A 22,077-nucleotide genomic window follows, 5' to 3' on the forward strand; every position below is an offset into this window, starting at 1 on the left:
AATGTTCTCTCAAGGAGGGGAAAATGAATGCATTGACTTTGCCTTTTTTCTTTTTTCTTTGTACATGTTGTTTGGGCCACTTCCTCTATATTGTGAATCCATGCTGTTTTAGTAACATGTACAGTTTTTATTATTAAACAATATATTTTACTTGTTTTGGAAGTGAATGAAGTTTTACAATCTTTGTCATCTGCCTTAGCTTTAGATCACTTTTTCTTCCCCACCAGTTTTTTTTCTTTTTTTTCTTTATAAATGCCTCCCGCCAGCTTTTATTCTCCTCTTACTTTTGTTTTGCAAAGATCATAGCAGTAGGCAAACAGACTAGGGGAAACAGAGTAAGATCTGAAGCATGTCATTGCTGATAGAAGAATGTGTGCCTATTCTGTGTTTGTGATTTTTAGGTTGGTAAATCAATAAATAGTTATTTTTAAAAAATGCTATTAGGACTGTAATCATAAGCATATTTACTTTGAAATAAGCCTTAGTGAAAACACCAGGACTTTCTTTTTAGTATACATGATTAGAATTCAGCTCATTCAAAAACCCTTTTAAAAGCCCCTTTGGTTGAAAATATGCTCAATTAAATGAAGAATTGGTACAATCTAGTGTTACCTAGGTAAAGCCTATGACTTCTGTGTTATGGAAATATTTCTTGGCTTCCTCATTTTATAGGGGTTGTTTATATCTCATGTAAATAGCAATTAATAAATTAGTTCCTCAGCCAGTTTTTCCACCTCCCATTTCCTCTGCCAACTGATAACAAACCTTTTACTTTCAGCTGAAGTAACAAAGCAATATTCTGCTTGCCTCTTGATTGCATGATGCTATTAACAATAGATCTGAAACAGACTGTGTTATGTTACTAACAGATTGAGTTTCCATTTTAAATTTTCTAGCTGGAAGGATATTTAGAAATTTTGGTTTAGAAATTTACAATGCAGTCTTATACATATTTATGCAAGGAGGTTTACTCCTGAGCAAATATACATAGGGTTGCATCCTTAGATTAATTCTTCTCATAAAACCAACATTATCCCAACATTAGTTAGATCTGTGTGTTTGCTTTGTCTGCTGGCCAGACATGGTGCTTAGTTGCTACATAAGGATATTTGAGCAGAGCAGTAGTCTAAAAGCAGATGCATCTGCATGATAGATCAAAATGTTGATGGCTTTTGTTGGCCATTTGGCAGGTTGGGAGACTCAGTTAGTTGTCAAGTAAAGTGGTTCTTGATCTGATGCCTTTTTGTCCTTTTTTAATATCCATCTTTAAGCAGTTTTAAACACTGTGTGGGTAGTGGGGTGCACCAACCGATGTATTAGGGAATTAAACCTTTGATTCCCAAATGCAGGAAATGTCTTTGTCCCCAAAAGATCATTTTAACAAAGTGGTCTTTCTGATGTGGCCATAAGTGCAATTATTTTCCACCTGACTGTGCTTTGAGAAAAGAGAAACAGCAGGCTCAGACAGAGTGTGCCCTGTGATGCCTTTCAGGCATTAAGGGAAACCTGTGCATTTACTGATGCTTGCCTTTTCACTATTTTAACCAATTCTGCTTCCACAGAACTACTCAAAGTTAAGGGCATAATAGTCTGGAGACAATTCCATGGGATGGTAGTTATCCGAGAGATTACACAGCTTTGTGTACCCAACAAGCCAAACACAGGCCCAACAAATAAGTATTGTGGCCTGCCAGATGCTTGACAACCTCTCTGTTGTGGCAGTTCCTATCAGGAAAAATGGAAGGCTCCTAGAAGAGTACCATACGTAGTGGGTGGGCAGCATTTGGTTTGGTGGGTCACAAGTTATACATGCCTGAGATGAAGATCACCTTTTTGATCACAGGCCCACTGGCTTATTGAAAGATATGTTTATTATTCTTTTTCTGAGGGTACTTTCACATTATCTCCACAAATGTCATCCTTACCTGACGAGGCCCGGCATCAGAAGTCAGCATAGTCGAACAGCTGCCAGTGCCACAGACTGGCAAGAAGCCCTCACCAACCAAAGATTCTGCCATCATCATGTGGATTTAAATGTCACATCCAGCTGTGGTGCACCTTGTGCTCCTATTAGAAAAAAGCACCCTTGAGAAAACTGTGAGTGCACTTCCAAATAGTCTCGTGCTTTACAAATCTTACTTATGTCGATCCTTTCCCGTGGAGAGCAGGGATGCATAACTGGTGAGTCCTTAAGCCAAATTGCAGCCATCTAACCATCAAACCAATCATGAACCTGCCTGGGACTGCAAAAAAAAAAAAAAAAAAAGGCCGGGGGATGAATATCAAGTACCTAGCAAGTCACAATACATACTGTAGCTAGTGGGTTCACAACTGAACTCTATGAGTCACAAGTTTATTCTCTCTCTTTCTCTCTGGTTTTCAGTTTAAAACATCAATAAATCATTTATTACCCCCACTCTTGAATGGAAGATAACAGCAACATCTACTCAATTAACATTTCTTTTATTTTATTACTATTTAAACAGGCTTTTGTTACTAGCTACACTTGCTGGACAGTTTTTGGGGTGCTTCGTGTGCCTGTAAACCTTAGTCTTTCAGTCATTTCCAAACATCTTTTACAGCCCATGAGCAGGCACAACAAGAGCATGACCATGTAAGCGCAGAATTGTGCTGCTGAAAAACTGTATATATTGCCCTGCTGCAGATACGTGAACCCATGAGGGCTGAAACCAAGGGTAACGAGTGCCACCTGTATTTGGAACATTTCCTGTTTGTTTTGAGGTAAACATTCCTAATTACCCAAACATAAAATTGCACCAACGTGAACATGAGAATTAAAACTGAGTACCACAAGGCAATATGAGTTCCACAAGGCAATAAGGGTGTGGGAAAAGATCAACCATAGATGCAGTTTGATAAATTACATTAAAATTTGGTTTTAAAAAAAATAGGTATACAACATCTTGCTCTCTGACAGCAAGGATACTGATGGCAAGCAACTGCTTAGCAGCAGTTCTGAACACTCCTCATAATTACTAGATGGCCAGAAGAAAATCAGTGTTATTACCTGGTGCAATGAGACAGCTACTCAACTCTAGACTTTGTTTATGAAATGTAAATCCTTTTGGATTGGTTTTCCCTCACTAATTTTAGATCTGGCAGTGTCTTTTTGAATGTAAATAATAAAGAAACAAACCCAGAGGGACAGTTACTCAGTGAATATTATTTCACTCATGATCACCAAGATTACATTTATACTGAAATAGGTTTGACAAAAAATGACTATAGTAATTACAAGAATGTACAATTTATCTTCTGAGTAGAGACTGAAGGAGTTTGTTTTTAAACTTGAGGGAGAAAAGGGAGTGAGGACAAATGGGCCTAATTTGTATTTCACTCCACAGTTGTATTTTATACATGTAAAGTGTAAACGGACAACATGGAAACATGAAGTAGACTTGATTTATTTATTTAATTTATATACCACCTGACCCCAAAGGCTTTTGGCAGTAGACCTGATAGACCCAATAGCTACCTGTGGTTCTGTGTCATGTTATACCAGACTATAGGAAACAAAGATTGAGAGCATAGAATGGTTATTATTTTAGTAGCCCAAATGAATTTATTCAACTGAATTTATTTCGTCAAGGAATGCTATGGGTCCGCCTTTTGTGACCCAGGTCTTCACAGTCTCTAAAATAGGCTAAGAAACAGGCAGAAGTGATTGTCTGATGTGTTTTTATTGGATATTTGTTGGATATTTTGATGACTACTTTGGCATAAAGGTTTTACTTTACCCCCATATTAAAATTAAAGCTGTTTTATCAATGTTGGTCCATAGCCTCAAACCTGCATATATTTTCAACAGGAAACAACACTTTGATATCAGCTTTTCTGCCTTTGAAGTATTCACGATTCAAGATAAAGCCAACCTTGCCAAAGAGAAACCAGCTGTTTACGAATAATTTAAATGAAGCATAGCATCAGGCCAAAACAAAGTCATTTATGAATCAAACATTTGTGTGACATATGTTGCGGACATTGCTCCATGGTCCCTATTTCTCATAGATCCAGGCATAAGAAAATGAGACATGAGGAAGCTATTCCCATGATCGGTAGAAAGCATGTGAGGGGAGCCTAGCCCGCTTTCTACCGATGGTAGGAACCACCGGGCTCACGGGCTAGCCCGCCTAATCGACCCTCCCCTTAAATGAGGAGGGTCACTCCATTGAGTGAGCGCTCTATTAACCTAATTTTATTGCTTGTGTGCCGCTACGGTGCGTGGTGACACATGAACAGAGCCCCGAGCTTGGGGTCCCGCCCAGAATGTGGGGGCATCCTGGGACTTCTGGGGGCCTCCTGGCCCTCAATCCCCGCTGCCCCCACCAGCTCCGTGATAGAGCTGGTAGATCCAGCCGCCCATTGAGGCGCTTCACAGTAATTGTGTGAAGTGCCTCAAGAGTTTGTTTAAAGGGGCTGGAAGTAGCCACACAGCTATATTTATTACTTAAAGAAACTGTAACAGGATGGATTCTTGTCCTTTGGAAGATAATGGACATCACATCATCCAGGGGCGGAGCCACCATTGGGTCAACGGGTTCAAAAAACACGGCTGGGCCCAATCAGGGGCTGTGCCTCATGGCCCCGACACCGCCTGGTGTCTGACGTCAGATGCGGGGGTGCTGGTTTAGCTCCCGAGCGGGGGCCACATGGCCCCTTTTGGAGCTAAATGAAGGCTAGCTCTGTGTTTACGGCACAGCCAGGAGCATCTCTTCAGCTGCGCTGCAAATGCAGTGCCAGCCTTAGTTTAGCTCCTGAAGGGGCTAATTGTGTGAAGTGCCTCAAGAGTTTGTTTAAAAAGGCCGGAAGTAGCCACACAGCTTTATTTATTACTTAAAGAAACTGTAACAGGATGGATTCTTGTCCTTTGGAAGATAATGGACATCGCATCATCCAGGGGAGGAGCCACCAGGTTCAAAAAACCCGGCTGGGCCCAATCAGGGGCCGCGCCTCATGGCCCCGACACCCCCCTGGCGTCTGACGTCAGATGCGGGGGTGCTGGTTTAGCTCCCGAGCGGGGGCCGCATCGCCCCTTTGGGAGCTAAACGAAGGCTGGCGCTGCGTTTACAGCACAGCCAGGAGCGTCTATTCAGCTGCGCTGCAAATGCAGTGCCAGCCTTAGTTCAGCACCTGAAGGGGCCGCGTGGCCATGACCATGTCCCCCGTGTCTGACGTCAGGTGCGGGGGAGGGGTCAGCAGGACCGCCACCGCGGTCACACACGGGCCACCAGCGGTCAGGCTCTGTGCCTGACATCATCCCTGTGATTGGGCAGCCTTGTTGTGCTTCAGTGCTCAAGAGTTCACACCACCATGACCCTGGCTTCTCAAATCTACAGATCCAGCAGTGAACAAAGGGAGATCTGGCTGAACCACCACACCTCTACTAGACCTACAGCTTTGGGAGACATGCAGGCCACAAAGGGTTCCCAGTCCTTGTTCCTCATTGCCCTAGTGGCTCTGATCTAGGGAAGCTCTTATTTATCTGTTTGTTTGTTTGTTTGTTTGTTTGTTTGTTTGTTTGTTTAACATATTTTTATACCGCCCAAAACTTAAGTCTCTGGGCAGTTTACAAGAAGATAAAAACATTTAAGTTAAAAACAAAAAGCACCTCCGAGTAATACCTTTATGCTCCAAGTAATACCTTGGCTAGTCCGAGTTGGAACTCGGAGGTTCATGTGCATCCCTAATGCAAACTAAGGCAGACACTGCTTAGAAAAGGGGGCAATTCATGCTTGCTACCACAAGACCAGATGCCACCTAATGGCACAGCAGGGAAGTAACTTGCCCAGGGAGCAAGAGGTTGCTGGTTTGAATCCCCGCTGGTATGCTTCCCAGACTATGGGAAACACCTATATTGGGCAGCAGCAATATAGGAAGATGCTGAAAGGCATCATCTCATACTGCGCAGGAGATGGCAATGGTAAAACCTTCCTGGATTCTACCAAAGAAAACCACATGGCTCTGTGGTCGCCAGGCGTCGACACCAACTCGACGGCACAACTTTACTTTACTTTTATCACAAGACTAGCTCTCATCCCATAGGAAGAGGAAAGGAAGGACACATCCAATCTCAATATATTGTTAGTTTTATATACACTAGTTGAATCTTTGCTGGTTGTTGCTAGGTTTATCTTGACCACTGGCTGACACAAAAGTTCACAGATTATGTTGATTATATTTTTATGGCTGTTTTATGTCTTAGCATTAACTGGTCCATCTTTCTGTAAAGTTATACAAGGCAGAGGTTATATGCAAGGCATCAGCAACATGAAATGCATGATGGACATCTTGAAGCCATCCTTTGTTCCATGCAATAAATACCACTCCTGTTCAACAGCACTTGTCAAGAGTAATCAACATTGCCACTCTGGAGTGAACACAGCTGATTGATCTGGCATGTTTTCAGATGCTTGGCTTAATATCCTCCATTTTGTTTACTACCAGCTGATGCTACGTACGTAAGCTGGGAGCCAAAAAAAGCAATATGCAACTGCAGGGGAGAGCCTCACATGCCGCCCATATTGTGCTTGTTTTCATGACTGCAACGGAACCCACTGCAAAAGCATTGCATTACAGTATATAGCCAAACTGACTAGTCTGGAGAAAGCTGCCAAAAGGAGATACTTAAAATATGTTCTGACTGCAAAAGCATCTTGTTAAAAGCAAAGTATTGAAACTGTGGGAACTTGGAATTTAGCCCATTTATATCCCTTCTGTCTTATACAAGGTAGGAGGGGAATAGCTACAGCTGAACCAGGCGGGGGAGACAACTAGCCCTGGGCCCCGAGGGAGGGGAGCCCATTGGCTGGGCAGCTTCTCTTTGCTCTCCCCCCTTGTGCCTGAAGAAGGTGATGGGAAGGAGAGGCCATCTTTACCTTGTCCCAGGGCCTACTCCAACCTTGCTGTACTCCCCTGTATTGTATTAGTATTGGTACCTTCACATGCCATTCCAAAAAGGAATGTTCAAGCTCAGTTACAACATTTAAAATCAACAGCTGACCTCCTAACATCAGCGCCATGCAGTGCTAGCCCTCACACTCATCTTCCACAGCCCTCACACATATTTCCAAAGCATGGGCAGTCTGTGCAAATATTTTCCAGAGCTCACCCACACTCCTTTGAACGCAGACATGTCACTTGGCCCTCAGCAACATGTTTCCAAAAGTATTTGCACAAAACCTCTCATACTTTAAGCATGGTGTGCAAGGTAAGTGCTGTGTGAGCGCTAGGGATGTGCACCCCTGATTTGTTTTGTGTCCAAATCTACCCCCCATCACCCCAGATTCGATTTCTATTTGCTTCAATTCAATTTGGATTCGGAACACGTAACAAGGTCCTAGGGGCACCAGATTTGGATGATGGGTAGGTCCCCAAGGGCTACACCTACCACCCAAATTTCAAGGCAGTGGGACATGTGGTTGACCTTTAATGAATTTTTGTTTTGTTTTTACAGATTTTGAACATTTCTGCCATAGGAAACAATGGAGATTTGAAGTTGCCATATCCTAGCTTTAAAATGGATCCACAGATTTCATTTTTTTTAAAAAAAGATAAGCTCTAGCCCTTGCAAAAGTGCAGTTATGGAGCAAAATGTGCAGTCATTATTTTTCAAGTGTTTAGATTCTTTAGTGTATAATAACTTTTCCTCATAATGAATCTCTATGAGGATTCATTGCACACCTTCATTTCATCTGTTCATTTTGATTGTCACTGGACAGTGCCAGCTGTCAACTTCCATGTGCCAACTTACCCCCACCCACCCCACCCACAAGGCAGTGGAGTATTCATTTTAATTTTTAGGAATATTGAAATATTTACATTTTTTGGTGTCTAATAACTTTTCCTCATAATTAATCCCTATGAGGATTCATTATACACTTTCATTTCTTCTGTTCATTTTGACTATTATTGGACAATGCTAACTGTCAACTGCCATGTGTCAGCTACACACACACACACACACACACACACACACACACACTCAGTTTATTTTTTAGGTATTTTTGAAGTGTTTAGATTCTTTGGTGTCTTCATTACACACCTTCATTTCTTCTGTTCATTTTGAAACCACTGCTTTGCAAGTGGGGGTGGGGAATTAGTTGCATCCCATGTTCCAACTACCCCCCAAGCCACAAGCAACTGGGTACTCAGTTTATATTTTAGGAATTTTTGAGGTGTTTAGACTCTTTGATGTGTAATGAATCCTCTTAGGGATTCATTATGAGGAAAAGTTATTAGACACCAAAGAGCCTAAACATTTGAAAAAATCCTAGAACATACTAAGTAGTCCCCCACTGCCTTGCGGGTGGGAGTGGGTTGTAGTTGGCCCATAGCAGTTGACAGTTGGCATGAAAAGACAGTCAAAATGAATAGAAGAAATGAAGGTGTGTAATGAATCCTCATAGAGGTTCATTGAGGGAAAGTTACTGTACACCAAAGAATCCAAACACTTGAAAAATAATGACCACATATTTTGCTCCATAATTCAACTTCTACAAAGGCTAGAGCTTAGCTTTTTTAAACAAAATGAAAGCTGGGAATCTGGGGGAATTAATGGGAGGGATCCGAATCTTGAATCGATTTGAAACAAATCAGGCGTGATTCAGTTTGTACCCGAATCTAGCCAATGGGCCACAGGGGTTATTTGTTTTGTCTCCAAATCACCCAAATCAGCTAGATTCGGGTACAAATAGATTTGTGCCCGAATCAATTCGCACGTCCCTAGTGAGTGCTGATATTAGGAGCACCAGGCTTCATTAGTCAGGATGTCAGCCAACACCAAAATCACAATAAAGTAATATCAAAACAATGACGATAAAATTTGTGGCAGAGCCAGGTCGACATATAAGAGGGAAACTCAACAACAGTCATGTGGAAGACAAACCAAATACTTTCCTAAACAGAAAAGGCTTTAGATGGCCCAGAAAACCATCACAAAAAGGGCAGGAGGAATCTCCAGTGGCAGGAAATTCTGTATTCTGGGCAGTGCCACACAGAAGACCATTCCCACCAGCTGCACTTCAACCGCTATTGAAAAGTGGACTATGCAAAAGAGTTTCTTCAGCTGATCACAGTTTATGGTCAAAAATGAAAAGCATTTATTTATTTATTTACTCACTTAATGCTAAAGTCAACGTGTGGTGAACACACATGTTGAACCAGTCCTGTCATGCCTGTATAATTAACAGTTTTACATCTCCAGATGTCTTCTAAATTTTCAAGTTATAATGCTTCCCAAATATTACCATGGTTGCTGTTGGATGTTTCTCTCTCTCTTTTCAATAGACACGTGTTAGGATGTTTAATGTTAATGTTTAGATACTAATGTCCATTTCCAGAATGTTGGATTATAGACCTGAACACAATTACAAATTCTGGATTGGGTCTGAATCTGGTCCCAGCCAGAACCATAGTTATTGGCACGATTCATAGAACCCAGCCTGCTCCCCCGCCCCCCAGCACTACCACTGAGCAAGGGTGCCCCAGCTGCTGGCACCGCCTCTTATCTTAGGGATGGGCGGGGGAACACCGCCACCATACCACAGATCCCTGCAGGAGCATATCTGGCCACTAGTTCCTGCCCCATAGCTTCCTGAGCCATGTGCTGTTCCAGCTTTTCCGTCCAAAGTTGGACAGGGCTGGCGAATAAGTGAGCAAGCTCACTGCTCCAGCTCAGTGAGTTGCTCTGACCCTGAGCAACTCTGTTGGAGAGGAGGAGCAGGTTAGCTTTTCAGGCTGAAGTTGGGGACGGCAAATGAGCAAGAGCTGAGGAAGGAGGGAGAGAGCACAAGGGGGTGAGCGAGGAAGCAGGTGGGAGAGTGAGGGAAGGAAGGAAGGGAGGGGACAAGAGCTGGGACAGACCAAAAACTGGATGTGTCACACACACCCCACCACAGTACCACAAAAGGGGGTGGGGGCATCATCAATTCTTGAACATGGGCCTCTTCAGGACATGCTACACCCCTGGTTATTGATTTCCCATCTGAAAACTAGGAGTGAAATCTGGATTTGAGAACTTCCTCTAGGGGCTTTCCCCACTGAGTGGGCCAGTTTGCTGCTTTGGGTGAAAGCAGAGGACAGATGTGCTCCTTTCCTTCTACTATGAGTCTGTATGTTGCTGGTGTGGCTTGAGGTTCTCTAGTTAGACAGAAAACGCTGAAATCTGACACATAAGTAAGTAAGGATGGCAGGACTCTGTTTGATTACAAGTAGTCTGGCCATCCATTGTGTTTTAATCAATTTTTAAAAGTAAGCTGGAAATTGTACTCATGTCCAGAATGAAATAGGCTTCCCTATTTTGGATCAGAACTATCAACAGTATCTTCCCAAATGGCCGATAGGCCATTTATGGAATTCCAGATCTGATGTTGCACAGCCCTATTGGATTACATTTTAAGCATCTGTGTATATATTTAAAATTTAAATTATGCACTGATTCTGCATATGAGGAAATGAGAACAGCTACAATTTCAGCACACATTTGAATTGTCTGAATGTAAGTTCCTTTTTACATAAGATGCTTGTTGAAGCACAGATTTTCTTTCACCTAATTATAGGGTGTAGGACTATAGGTGGTAAAGAATTCTTCCTCAGACCATTGTACTGTGAACATCTGGATAGTGATATCTGCCAAGGTGCCATTAAACTTAATATTAGCTTTAAGGTGTGACAGGGTGTTATCTGAAGTTGTTGGGTGGCTACATAACTCACATCTGTTGCAATTTGAGAAGGGACAGATGAATGTTTCATCCGTGCTTCTTAGTTTGTAGGTAAATTTTTCTCAAGCAGTCTGTGAAATTGCTAATCATGTGCATATCAAAGGGCATGGAAACATTTTCTTTAGTATTGTTATGACTTGGACTTTAGTCCTGGAATTGTCAGAAATGTTTGCTAAAAGCAAATTATATATTTGCCTGTGAATCTTTTGGGGCCATACCATAATGGTAGGAGCACCTCTCCGGCTGCTGGTTTCATGCTTTTGTGACAAATAGGAACTACAAGCATGAGCCGCCCATCCTAACAAGGTGGGGCAAGGGGAGGTGGGTGCTGAACAAGATGCAGCTGCCTCCAGTTTCCGGCAGCAACATTGCTCCTCTTTCTCTCATTCTGCCCCAGAGTCAAGAAGAAATGCTCTGCTCTCAGGCTGCCCATTTATCAGGTAGATCTGTGTGGGTTGGTCAACTATTCACTAGCCCTCACAGCACTACCTGATGGATGGCCAGCCTGCAAGCAGTGCAGAAGCTCCAGGGTGGGGTGAAATGAGAATATATGAGAGAGAGAGAGAGAGAGAGAGAGAGAGAGAGAGAGAGAGAGAGAGGTGTCTTCTTCATCAGCCTCCAGCTCATTCAGAAGCTGCTCTTAATGAGCTAATCTGAGATAAAAGGAGGAGCTAATCTAAGATAACAGATATTATTTTTTTGTATGCTAGCCTGTTTTCATCTTTGTATGCCATGCAGTTGAGTGAGGGACCAGGATGAGTTCAGCTCTGGAGAGTATGAAACTGGCCGTTCTTGGAGCTTTTTGCAGACCCTCGGAATCAAAGAGCCAACTCTCAGTGCAGGTAGATCTCAATCTTGTGAACTGCCTAGAGCCATCTGGGTGAGGCGGTAAAAACATCTAATAAAATAAAATAAAAATAAATAAATCACTCAACATGTGACAATTAGTAATGGAATAATCTCTCAGAGCCAAGCTAGATCCTTTGGGCAACAGTGTGCTTGTCCTGTTTGCATAGATAGCAGGGGGGAAAGGGCTGCTTTTTGTATTAAAAACAGTGTGTGGAGAAAGGAAGATAAAATTGCCTTTTCCTAGGCCCTCTCCCTCACCACACTCCACTGCTTTTAAGCAGTTTTTCATAAGTCTGGCTCTGATAACTGAAGTGAGCCAGGCAGGGAGACTACTGAAGTTGGGCCAGAAAAGGCCATTTGCTCCCTTGTACATTCCTTTTGATATAAAATGTAGACTTCCCACACACATTCTTTATAGGCAGTTGGGGCATGGAAGTGTTTAACAAACATGTAGCTGGCACACATGGCTAATTTGACTGTCCTATGATACTCCAACAACATCAGAGCTTTCCCACAGTTTCTTCCCATGCTGCTCCAGTTACGTCTAAAGCCAGGAACCATCAATTGCATCACTGTTGTTCCATACCGGAAGCCGAAATTCCCTACCAGAGGCCCAGAAATTCCCTATTTGCCTTTGAAATTCCCTGCAGGAATTCCATTTTTGCCCTTGAAATTCCCTGGATGAATTAAAAATATATATGCAATAGATAGGTATTGATCAGTTATTTCTCTGTGTGTGTGTGCGTGTGTGTGTGCATGTGTTTGATGTCACTTTCCCCACAATTGTTATAATCTTACAAGCTCTGCACAGTGCTTGTGAAAAAGTATTATTTCCCCCCCTAAATACTCTTTAAACTGAGGCAGTTCCAACCACTCCTTTCTAAACTTAACAACTGACTTGCTTTTTTCTTCTTTTGTCAGTTCACCTCAAATTAGTTTTGCTTTTGTGGGGGTGGGGGTGGGTGAGTTGAAAGACCTTCATTTCCAGAATTTGTATCCTCCATTCTTTGTACTACAAAAGAAAATTCACCAGAGATTAAAGAGAGAGAAAATGTTATGCTGATAAATACTCTCATGTCATCAACGCCTTCTGACTATTCCCTTCGTAAAGAGGCTATTGATTCCCTTCATTATATTTACTACATAATCTACTTGCCCAAATGCACCACAAACCAGATGCATACATGTAAATGCAAATCATGTGATGTTTACTCACACCTCATGGGTCTGGAACTGAAAGTGAAAATAGTGAAACCGGAACAGGAAAAGAAACTTTATCTAAAATTCCCAGAATTGCCTGAATTTTTCCCTGCATTTCACCAGTTTTTAGGTAGGATTCCCCTTTCCCTGATTTTTGAAGCTAGAATTCCCTGCATTGGGGGGAAATCCCTGCAAGGAACATAACTGAATTGCATGATTCCTTCCTTCCTTTGTTTGAGAAGGGAATGACTGGATAGGAGGGACTTGGCAATGACTGACCCAACACACATAGCTCCAGGCATTATGATGACAGCAGGCCATGGAGAGAGGCTCCCCAGTGCTGTAGGAATGTGTGAGGAACCCTGAAAGCCAGAATGGACTTCCATAAAAAGTAACTGTTCAAGATGCTTTCTGGTAGCATGGAAGTCCTACCAATGGTGTTACACCTTTGCTGGCTTGACTTCACTGTTGCAGAGTGTGCTCTGTCTGTGTGGATTACAGATCAAACTCTGGTGAAAGGTTTTTAAGATAACTTGACTTGGGAGGCAATGGCACTAAGAGGTCAGTACAGAACTTGCTGACTCATACACAAAGGAATGGGAATAAACAGGAAGAGGAAGGAGAATAGAATCTCCTAGCTATCCCAACCAATACAGAGGAAACCATAGTGCCACCTCTAGCTTTGTAGCCTCTGGCTTTGCATGCAGACTAGGGATGTGCAAAAATCGATTTTTTTTCTATTTGTTTTGTGTCTGAATTGAATACGCCTGATTTGTTTTATGTCTGAATCTGTTCCCCCAAATCACCCCAGATTTGATTTGATTTCAATTTGGATCAATTTGGACCACTTATAAAGGTCTTAAGGGCACAAAATTTGGGTGGTGGGTAGGTCCCCATGGGTGCCACTTACCACACAAATTTCAAGGCAGTGGGGCACTTGGTTGGTTTTTTAATGGGTTTTTTTTAGTTTATAGTGATTTTGCATTTTTCTGCCATAGAAAATAATGGGGATTTGAAGTCTTATCCTAACCCTAACATTAGACAGTGCCGTTTGTCAGTTGCAATGTGCCAACTACACACACCTCCACCTGCAAAGCAGTGGGGTACTCAGTTTATTTTTTTAGGAAAATTGAAGTGTTTAGATTCTTTGGTGTCTAACAACCTTTCCTCGTAATGAATCCCTATGAGGATCCATTATACACCTTCATTTCTACTGTTCATTTTGACCCCCCTGCTTTGTGGGTGGGGGTGGGGAATTTGTGGCATCCCATGTGCCAACTACCCACCAGCCCACAAGCAACTCAGTACTCAGTTTATATTTTAGGAATTTTTGAGGTGTTTAGATTCTTCGGTGTGTAATGAATCCTCATAGGGATTCATTATGTGGAAACGTTATTAGACACCAAAGAGCCTAAACATTTTTTTTGGGGGGGGGGAATCCTAGAGCATAAACTGAGTGGTACCCCACTGCCTTGTGGATGAGTGGGAGGGAGGTGTACTAGGTACATGACAGTTGATAGTTGGCACTGTCAAAAAGACAGTCAAAATGAATAGAAGAAATGGTGTGTAATGAATCCTCATAGGGATTCATTATGAGGAAAAGTTATTATACATCAAAGAATTAAAAAAACTCTGGAAAAATAGTGACCACATATTTTGCTCCATAACACAACTTCTACAATGGCTAGAGCTTAGCTCCCCCCCCCTTTTTTTTAAATGAAAGCTGGGAATCTGGGGAAATTGCTACAAGAAATCCAAATCTTGAATCGATTCAAATAGAATCTGGCATGATTTGATTTGGACCCAAATCTAGCCAATGGACCACAGGGGTGATTTGTTCTGTCTCCAAATCGCCCAAATCAGCTAGATTTGGGTACAAATCGATTTGTACCCGAATAGATTTGTACATCCCTAATGCAAACTATGCAGCAAGCTAAGCTGCAGTTGTTGCATCCAACAGTCACTTGATTCTACAGACATCAAGGGGAGAACAAATATAGGGAAACCAACCCATAGAGGATTTCAAATCTGACATCTGACCATTTACATTAGCAGAATTTGAAAGATAAAGCTCCCCGCCCTCACCTCTTTGTATCTTTTTATTTAGCAAAAAAATAAAATAATAATATATGGGAAGAGAGCTGGTATGTAGTGAATTTTGAAGCACTGCTGTATAAAACTAGACAGCTGCGCAGTCAGAAGAAGGATTTCCTTAGGCATACATACATGCACACATGGCCACATAGAGAGAGAGAGAGAGAAAGGGAGATGTTATGGAAGAAGCATAGATTTTACTTTGGCTTTACATTCTGAACAGGTGTCCTACTTGATCTGATCTAAAAATAAACACAGAATCTGTCTCTAACTCATTTGTTCTGATGACAAAGAAATGAGAAGTCAGAAACTTGCATTCCCAAGCTTAGCTGATTACTGTTATTCTTAAAACAGGATTTGTTGCACATGCCTTTGGTCCTTAGAAAATGATTCTTCTAAAGCAGCAGGGTATAAGGAATCTCATGTGTTAATTGTCTACCAGAAATGTTTTATCTATGCTTAGCAGACACAATAGGCACATAACAGGTGAAAAGGTTCACTCTGAAACTGTCAGTGCCAGATGGCTCCAGTGACCGACTTCAAATGTGCTTCATAGGATTTCTGAAATGCAGCTTTCTTGCCAATATAATCAAATTTGTATACCAGTTCACAGTTTCTAATTTAAATCATGGTCAACTTCAAGCTTGACTCCCACAGAAGGGTGAAGTGGCATTCCTACATGCCATACACCTAAATTCTCATTATGGATTTCAGATGATGAGGCACTTACTTTCCTCCCCTCTGCAATAGAATCAGGACTTTTAAAATATGCAGACACAAAACATGCAGCTCTAAAAATCATCTTTGCTGTTCTAAATGAACATTTGTGCAGTTCAGAAAGTTGAAAAAGTCCATGCAAAAGTTGTATTTTGTTAGACGTTAAAAAAAGACTGATAATTAGAAAAGTCAAGTGAGTAGTCTTCTACTATTACAAGCATTTCTATACCGCTTTCCCCAAAAAGTGCACAAAGCAGTTTATAAACATAAACAAACAGTCTAAGAAGAAAAATCTTAGAAGAAACATCACGTAAATACCAGTAAAAGCCACTGGAGGAATGCTATTATGTTCTGTTCTGTTGCTCCCCCCATGCTAAATATAAAAGAATGACCACTCTAAAAGGTGCCTCTTTGCTCAGTTAGCAGGGCTAATCTAGGTGCCTCTAGAACCCAGACCCTGAACAATTGTGCCTATTTCTCCTCCGCTTGCCAATGGTGCTTTCCCTTTGGGAAAACATGAAGTCAGAGTCTTCACCAATGAATGAATATTCATTCATTCATTCATTCATTCATTCTGCAATCATGCTGTCAAATTCCCAATTCTGAGGATTTTCTCCCACTCTATGCAGGGTCCTAATTGTCATGGAATCATACTCTAGGCAACAAAGTATATGTTCACGGACAAGAAAAATGTGCAGGCATGTGTTGTAGCTGCACATGCTACATGTGTGAATTTTGCTGATGTACCATTGGCAGTTCTGAATTTTCCTTTTTTTAAAGCCCTGCATAGGAGCATGACCCACAGACTGAGGACTAGTCTTTGGTCTGCAATCCACAGCCCATATGCAATCCATATTGAGAGCAGACATTGTCAGCCACAGGAACTTTACCTCAATAGTATAAAAGGAGATCCAATTCATAGAGGTATCCCTCCTAAGACTACTCTAGTAACATCTAAGATAGAAATCATGGTTGGCAAAACAACGAGATTCCTTTCCAAGCCAATAGCTCCCCACCACATTGATGAGCTACGTTATTCAGCCAAACCCTGTCCTCAGATTATCAAAGTGGAAGGTTTCTCCATTATTCTGGTCATGTATGGATAAGGCCTTGTGCTGTGCAGCTGTGCATTGGAAAGGCACCATTTGGACAGAAAAACCTAGTATCAAATCTGCAATGTTTAAAAGCAAACATGATCATTTGTTTGTTTGTTTGCTTGCTTGCTTTTGGGCAGTGGCAGCTGGTTTTTGAGGGCAGTTGAGTTGCCTCCAGGTTCCCCTGCATTTTCCCTAGGGCAGCAGGGAAGAGGGTCTGTTAGGTTTTTGAGCCTCAGCTTTGAGGACTTTCAACTGCTTGTTGGAGACGTAACTTAGAAATAAGACTGCAGCTTTTTATTGAAACAGGCTCAGACTTTCCATGCCTCTCATACTTTCCAAAATGTTGCAATCCCCCTTTTTACCTGGTGGTGGAAAACCCTTCTTGCAGGTGTGAGGCTGCTTTAGACCATGTCCTATATTTAACTAAAATTCCTTTACATAAAATGAGAAGTATGGATTATATCCTGCATTATTTCTTTTCAATTTGGTCTCCTTTTCTAGAAACATGACACATTCCATTAAAACAACAGCTACATTAAGAAGCATAACATATTCTGCATGTGACAATGCTCAATTTGCATACCTTAGATGAGAAGCAGTTTTTTGCACTGACTAAGGAGGAATAAACACAAGTCAAAAAAGAGCAGGCTTTGTATTTGCTTTATGCAGCTCTCTGATTGATTCTTGGGCACACACTAAAGCAAAACATCTGTTATATGGTTCAATTAGCATTATCTATTGCATAGCTAAGGCTTAGGGAAGAAAGTTGCTGTTTGCTGCTGGGCCTGTAATGAGGGTTTATGCAAAATCTATGATCCCTGCAGAGAGAGTAAAATATTCTGGTCTGAAGCATATTTGCTTAGATATAAGACCCATTGAGTTCAGTAGAGTTTATTTCCAGGTGTTACAGCCTAAGAAGCTCTCTTAAATTTAGTGATGGATGAAAGTGCTCCCTATCTCTTAGGTCAGAAAGATCAACCTGAAAATTCAGAGGTTTATCTGAAAGCTATTCAGACATAACCAACATGCAATTTGTGACCTGAGCTGGAAATCACAAAAAACTGCATGAAAGTATGTGTGGGGTGTCTAAACATTTTTCTACTGCAGTTTCAGTGAGTTCAGGATTAAGACAATGGTTCTTTGACTTGCAGCATTGCCAAATCAGAAAAAAAATGCAACCGATAATCAACACTGAATCAAATAAGTACAATTCAACCTAAAGATCTGTTGTGGCTCTGGCTGGCATCCTAACTAATGAAGCACTGGTGCAATAGGAGAAGCACCAGTATAGCACCAGTAATTTTGAAGAGTTTCAGACTAACCCTGCACTGGAGCTAATGTGTGTGTGGGGTGAAAAGTCAATGAACCCCTCCCCTTCCCCTGGAAGCCCTCTGTACCACCCAAAAAATATATGTCCATGAGGGCTGCACGACCCTCCGGTACATATTTTCAAATGGCACAGAGCACTACCTAGAGGAGGAGAAGCTGTCAAATCCCCCCCCCCCCCGCAGCAGTGGTGAATTTACTTGAACTTTTCAGAAGCACAAGTGCTTAATCAGTCAGGATGTCAGCCAGTTTCCAAATACTTACAGTACTAGAACCTGATGCCAGTGTTGTTAATTAATCTTATTAAATGTGAAAGTGCATCTTGTGTTCTTAAAAAAACAGAGCAAAAATGCCCATAAATATTCAGATTAGGAAAGAATGTCTTTGGGAAAGCATGAGGGCTTGACACAGATAGTGATTTAGCCCTCATATTAATTTAGATTACCCAAATTCTTGTGTGCAGTTACAAAAATAATGTTTAATATGGCAGTTTTCAGCCAGTAATGGGTCTTTAAATAACAGGCACATTTTTTCCACTTTACCAAGTTCATTAAACTTAGTTAGTTTTAAGATACTGTGACAAAGTGGTTCATTTGTGTACCAAATCAACTAAGCGGCCTGTGCATGTAGAAGAAAGCTTCACTGTGGGCTTTCCTAATTGGATGAAGGATGGTATGTGCGAATTGGTGCTGCATGAACCAAGTTTTTCCTAGTCGGGCTGCGAGGTCTGTGCACATGTAACCCTGCTATGAAAATCAGAAAGCGGATGTTGCTCAGGAAGGTGAGGTGGGGGCTGGATTTATTCTCCCTTGCTCTCTCTTTCCTCTAAATAGCTGATCCCCAAACAAGGGCAGCTCTGGGGGCAAAGGGGTCCTCAGACTAGTTTGTCCCCCACCTGCCTGCATTCCTCTTTCAGAAATGTAACATGTGGGGCTCAGCTGTCCCACCCATAAATGCACTTAGCCTTCTGCTGCCCAGTGTTTGTCTAGTGCCACCACTTCCCTCAAATGGCTCTTGTGAAATATCTTACCTGAGTTGCACACGTGCAGAATTAGGGAATATAATGACTTTCCTCACAGCACTGGTGACAACATCTATTGTAGACTCTCTACTAGGTGAGTTGGATATCATGCCCAGGGGTGTAGCTATAACTAAGTGGATGGGTTCAACGAAACCAGGTTCACTAGCTCCTGAGGGGCCCCCAGATCCACCCCTCCCTATTTTCTTCATTCTCTCCCTCATTCTGAAGGCTGCCAGGGAGGGGTGAACACTGGCCCCCTCTCCCCTAGCTACACCTCTGATCATGCCCATAGGACAAAATACAATCAGAGATATTCTAATGCATATCCGGCTTCAGTGTCTGCTGCTAAATTTAGATACTTGGCTTCCTTTTTTAAAAAATGCTTTTTGATATTCCTCCTTGAGAAGATAGCAGGGTCTACAACAATCCTATTAACTATGACCTTTTAGAGTGTATGTTATATTTAAAATTGTATATTGTTAAACAACACGCTTTATCCATGTCAAGGGCCAAGTTTCTCCTTCACATAATTTCTGACATGGCATGATATTTGTTCTAACACTTTTCTTTGTATTTGTATAACTTAACATCTTTTCTTTCTGTGTCTGTATGGCTTTGATAAAAGAGGGTTTAAGAAAACAAAAACAAAACAAAACTTCCACTACCTGCCAGTCTCTTATGTGCAGGTCTGTTATCTTATAATTTATTCCAGTAATGAAGAAAACATTCTGGCAGTGTTTCTCTTCTTTGAGATGTACAGTCTACACTAACACAGGAAAGCATGCCTCTCAGTCCTCAGGTCTGAAAGCTGGTCTTGTGGTAGCAAGCATGACTTTTCCCCTTGCTAAGCAGGGTCCACCCTGGTTGCATATGAATTGGAGACTACATGCGGGAGCATATAGGGGGATGCATGAGCATGTAAGGTAGGCCCTTTAGTGGATGGGGCCGCTCTGGAAATTGCATGCAGGCAGAGAGATTCCTGTGGGCAAACTTGGAAAACCCACTGCCAGTCTGTGTAGACAATATTGAGCTAGGAAGCCTGGAATTTTCTTTTCAAAATTAGGCCTCTTCAAATGTTATGAGCACCAAGCGTGCTCACACTTACAGTTGCAAAAGTGGGGAGAAAGTCTCACCCATGCTGTCGCTCACCCCCTTCAATCTCCCATTCATGCTTATGGCCCCATTGGTCTGAAGGGGAAAGTGCTGTAAGAATGTTGGCTGGCACTCCCATGAGCTGCAACCTCCTGTCATCCGGCCGTCATGCTTACAGTTCCCCCTTCAGACAAATGGGGCTGTAATCATGAATAGGAGGCTGGAGAGGATGAGTGACAGCACTGGGTAGGACTTCCTCCCAGCTTTTACAGTTGTACTCTGTAAAAGAATGATATGGTACCTTGTGCTGGTGCTTATAATGTGTGAATGGGGGCTATTCTCTTTTGAAATCCACTTGGAGAAATTTCAAATCCAACCCTTGGCAGTTGACTAAGTGCACACAGAGAGTTCATGTTTGAAGTGAGATTTGAACTAGGAACTCTCACATATGATATCTTCATTTACAGAAAAAAGATACATGTGTTACAGGCCTGATACAACTCCAGAGACGCAACTGCTGAGCAACTGAAATATGTAATTTTAATTTATAAGTTGCAGGGAAGTGTGAGAATGGTTTCACCCATGTGATGAAGACTTACAATATTATTAACCCATTTGAACTCGATTCTTTCCATTTTGCTAGGTACAAAAGAAGAGACAATTTTGAAGTTGAGGATTTGTGAATGAGAAGGTATTTATATTCACAGGATTGTGATGTGGGGTTCCTTTGGAGGTGGTAAAAGGGTTTTGTATACATACTTTTCTTTGCCCAGATGATGCTAATTTATGTCACAACCCAAGTGGGGTGTTTTTGTTTGTGTTTTGGGGGGCTTGGGGGGTGTGTGTCTGTAAAGTGTAGTCCCTCCATGGCTTGGCTTGAAGATGACAGCTAGTCTTGCTTCTTGAAGTATATGAGATTAATTTAAACTAACAAACCTAATTGATCAAATTACTGCGAGGCATTCGGCAAATGGCACTTTCTCTACTGTGTGACAGCCACTTAGATCTTATGCAACTGATCTATGTGCTGTGACTGGTATGAGGAAGTAAATATTAGCTGCTTTAGCAATTCTGTATTTGTCATACTTTCATTACAGTGCAAACGATGTTTATCTACCTCCTAAGATTTCAAAATCTTTTTAGGTAAAACTTTCTATAATCACCTTAATGAAACAGTTGATCAAGGATTTATATTTTTAGAGATAAAATGTGAATCGCTATCTATCCTTTCTCTCCTTTTTTAAAATTCTTCAAGTATAAGGAATGACTCCAGGGGAAAGAACTCAAACACATTCTATCCCGACACTTGAAATATACTACCTGATGAGGGAACTGTGGCTTCTCCACAGTCACACTTGTTGTGGAGTTTCAGTTATTTAAACAGATAAATGGATTTAGCCCCTCTAAGTAATCGATCCCCAGATTAATATTAAAGGGAAGTTTCTGACTCAATTAAATTTCTCCTCAGATTTACTCTCAATTAATACACTCAAATTTATGAAGTTCAAAATTACGTGGTCTTGTTTCTGAAGTGGAACTGTTGCATTATCCATTATTCCCATTTGTTTGCTTGCTCTTTATGTTTGTTTGTTTTTTAAAATCTGCATGTTGCATTAAGTTCTATGAATACTAACTGGGCAAAGAAGCACCTTTTTAACATGGTGATTCTCTTTATTTAGCAGGGGGAGAGTAACTGGCCCTATCCAACCCCTGCATATCATTCCTCCAGTGACTGTTGCTGGTGTCTATCTTATGTTTCTTTTATGATTGTGAGCCCTTTGGGGACAGGGAGCCTATTTATTTATTTATTTATTTATTTATCTATTTATTTATTTATTTATTTATTATTTGTCTATGTGAATAAATATGTAAGTAAAACAAATAAATAAATGATAAAATAATAAATAAAATGCTTTGGAAACTTTCGTTGAAAAGTGGTATA

This window comes from Hemicordylus capensis, chromosome 3 (genome assembly GCF_027244095.1).
Source record: "Hemicordylus capensis ecotype Gifberg chromosome 3, rHemCap1.1.pri, whole genome shotgun sequence".
NCBI classification, from domain to species: Eukaryota; Metazoa; Chordata; class Lepidosauria; order Squamata; family Cordylidae; genus Hemicordylus; species Hemicordylus capensis.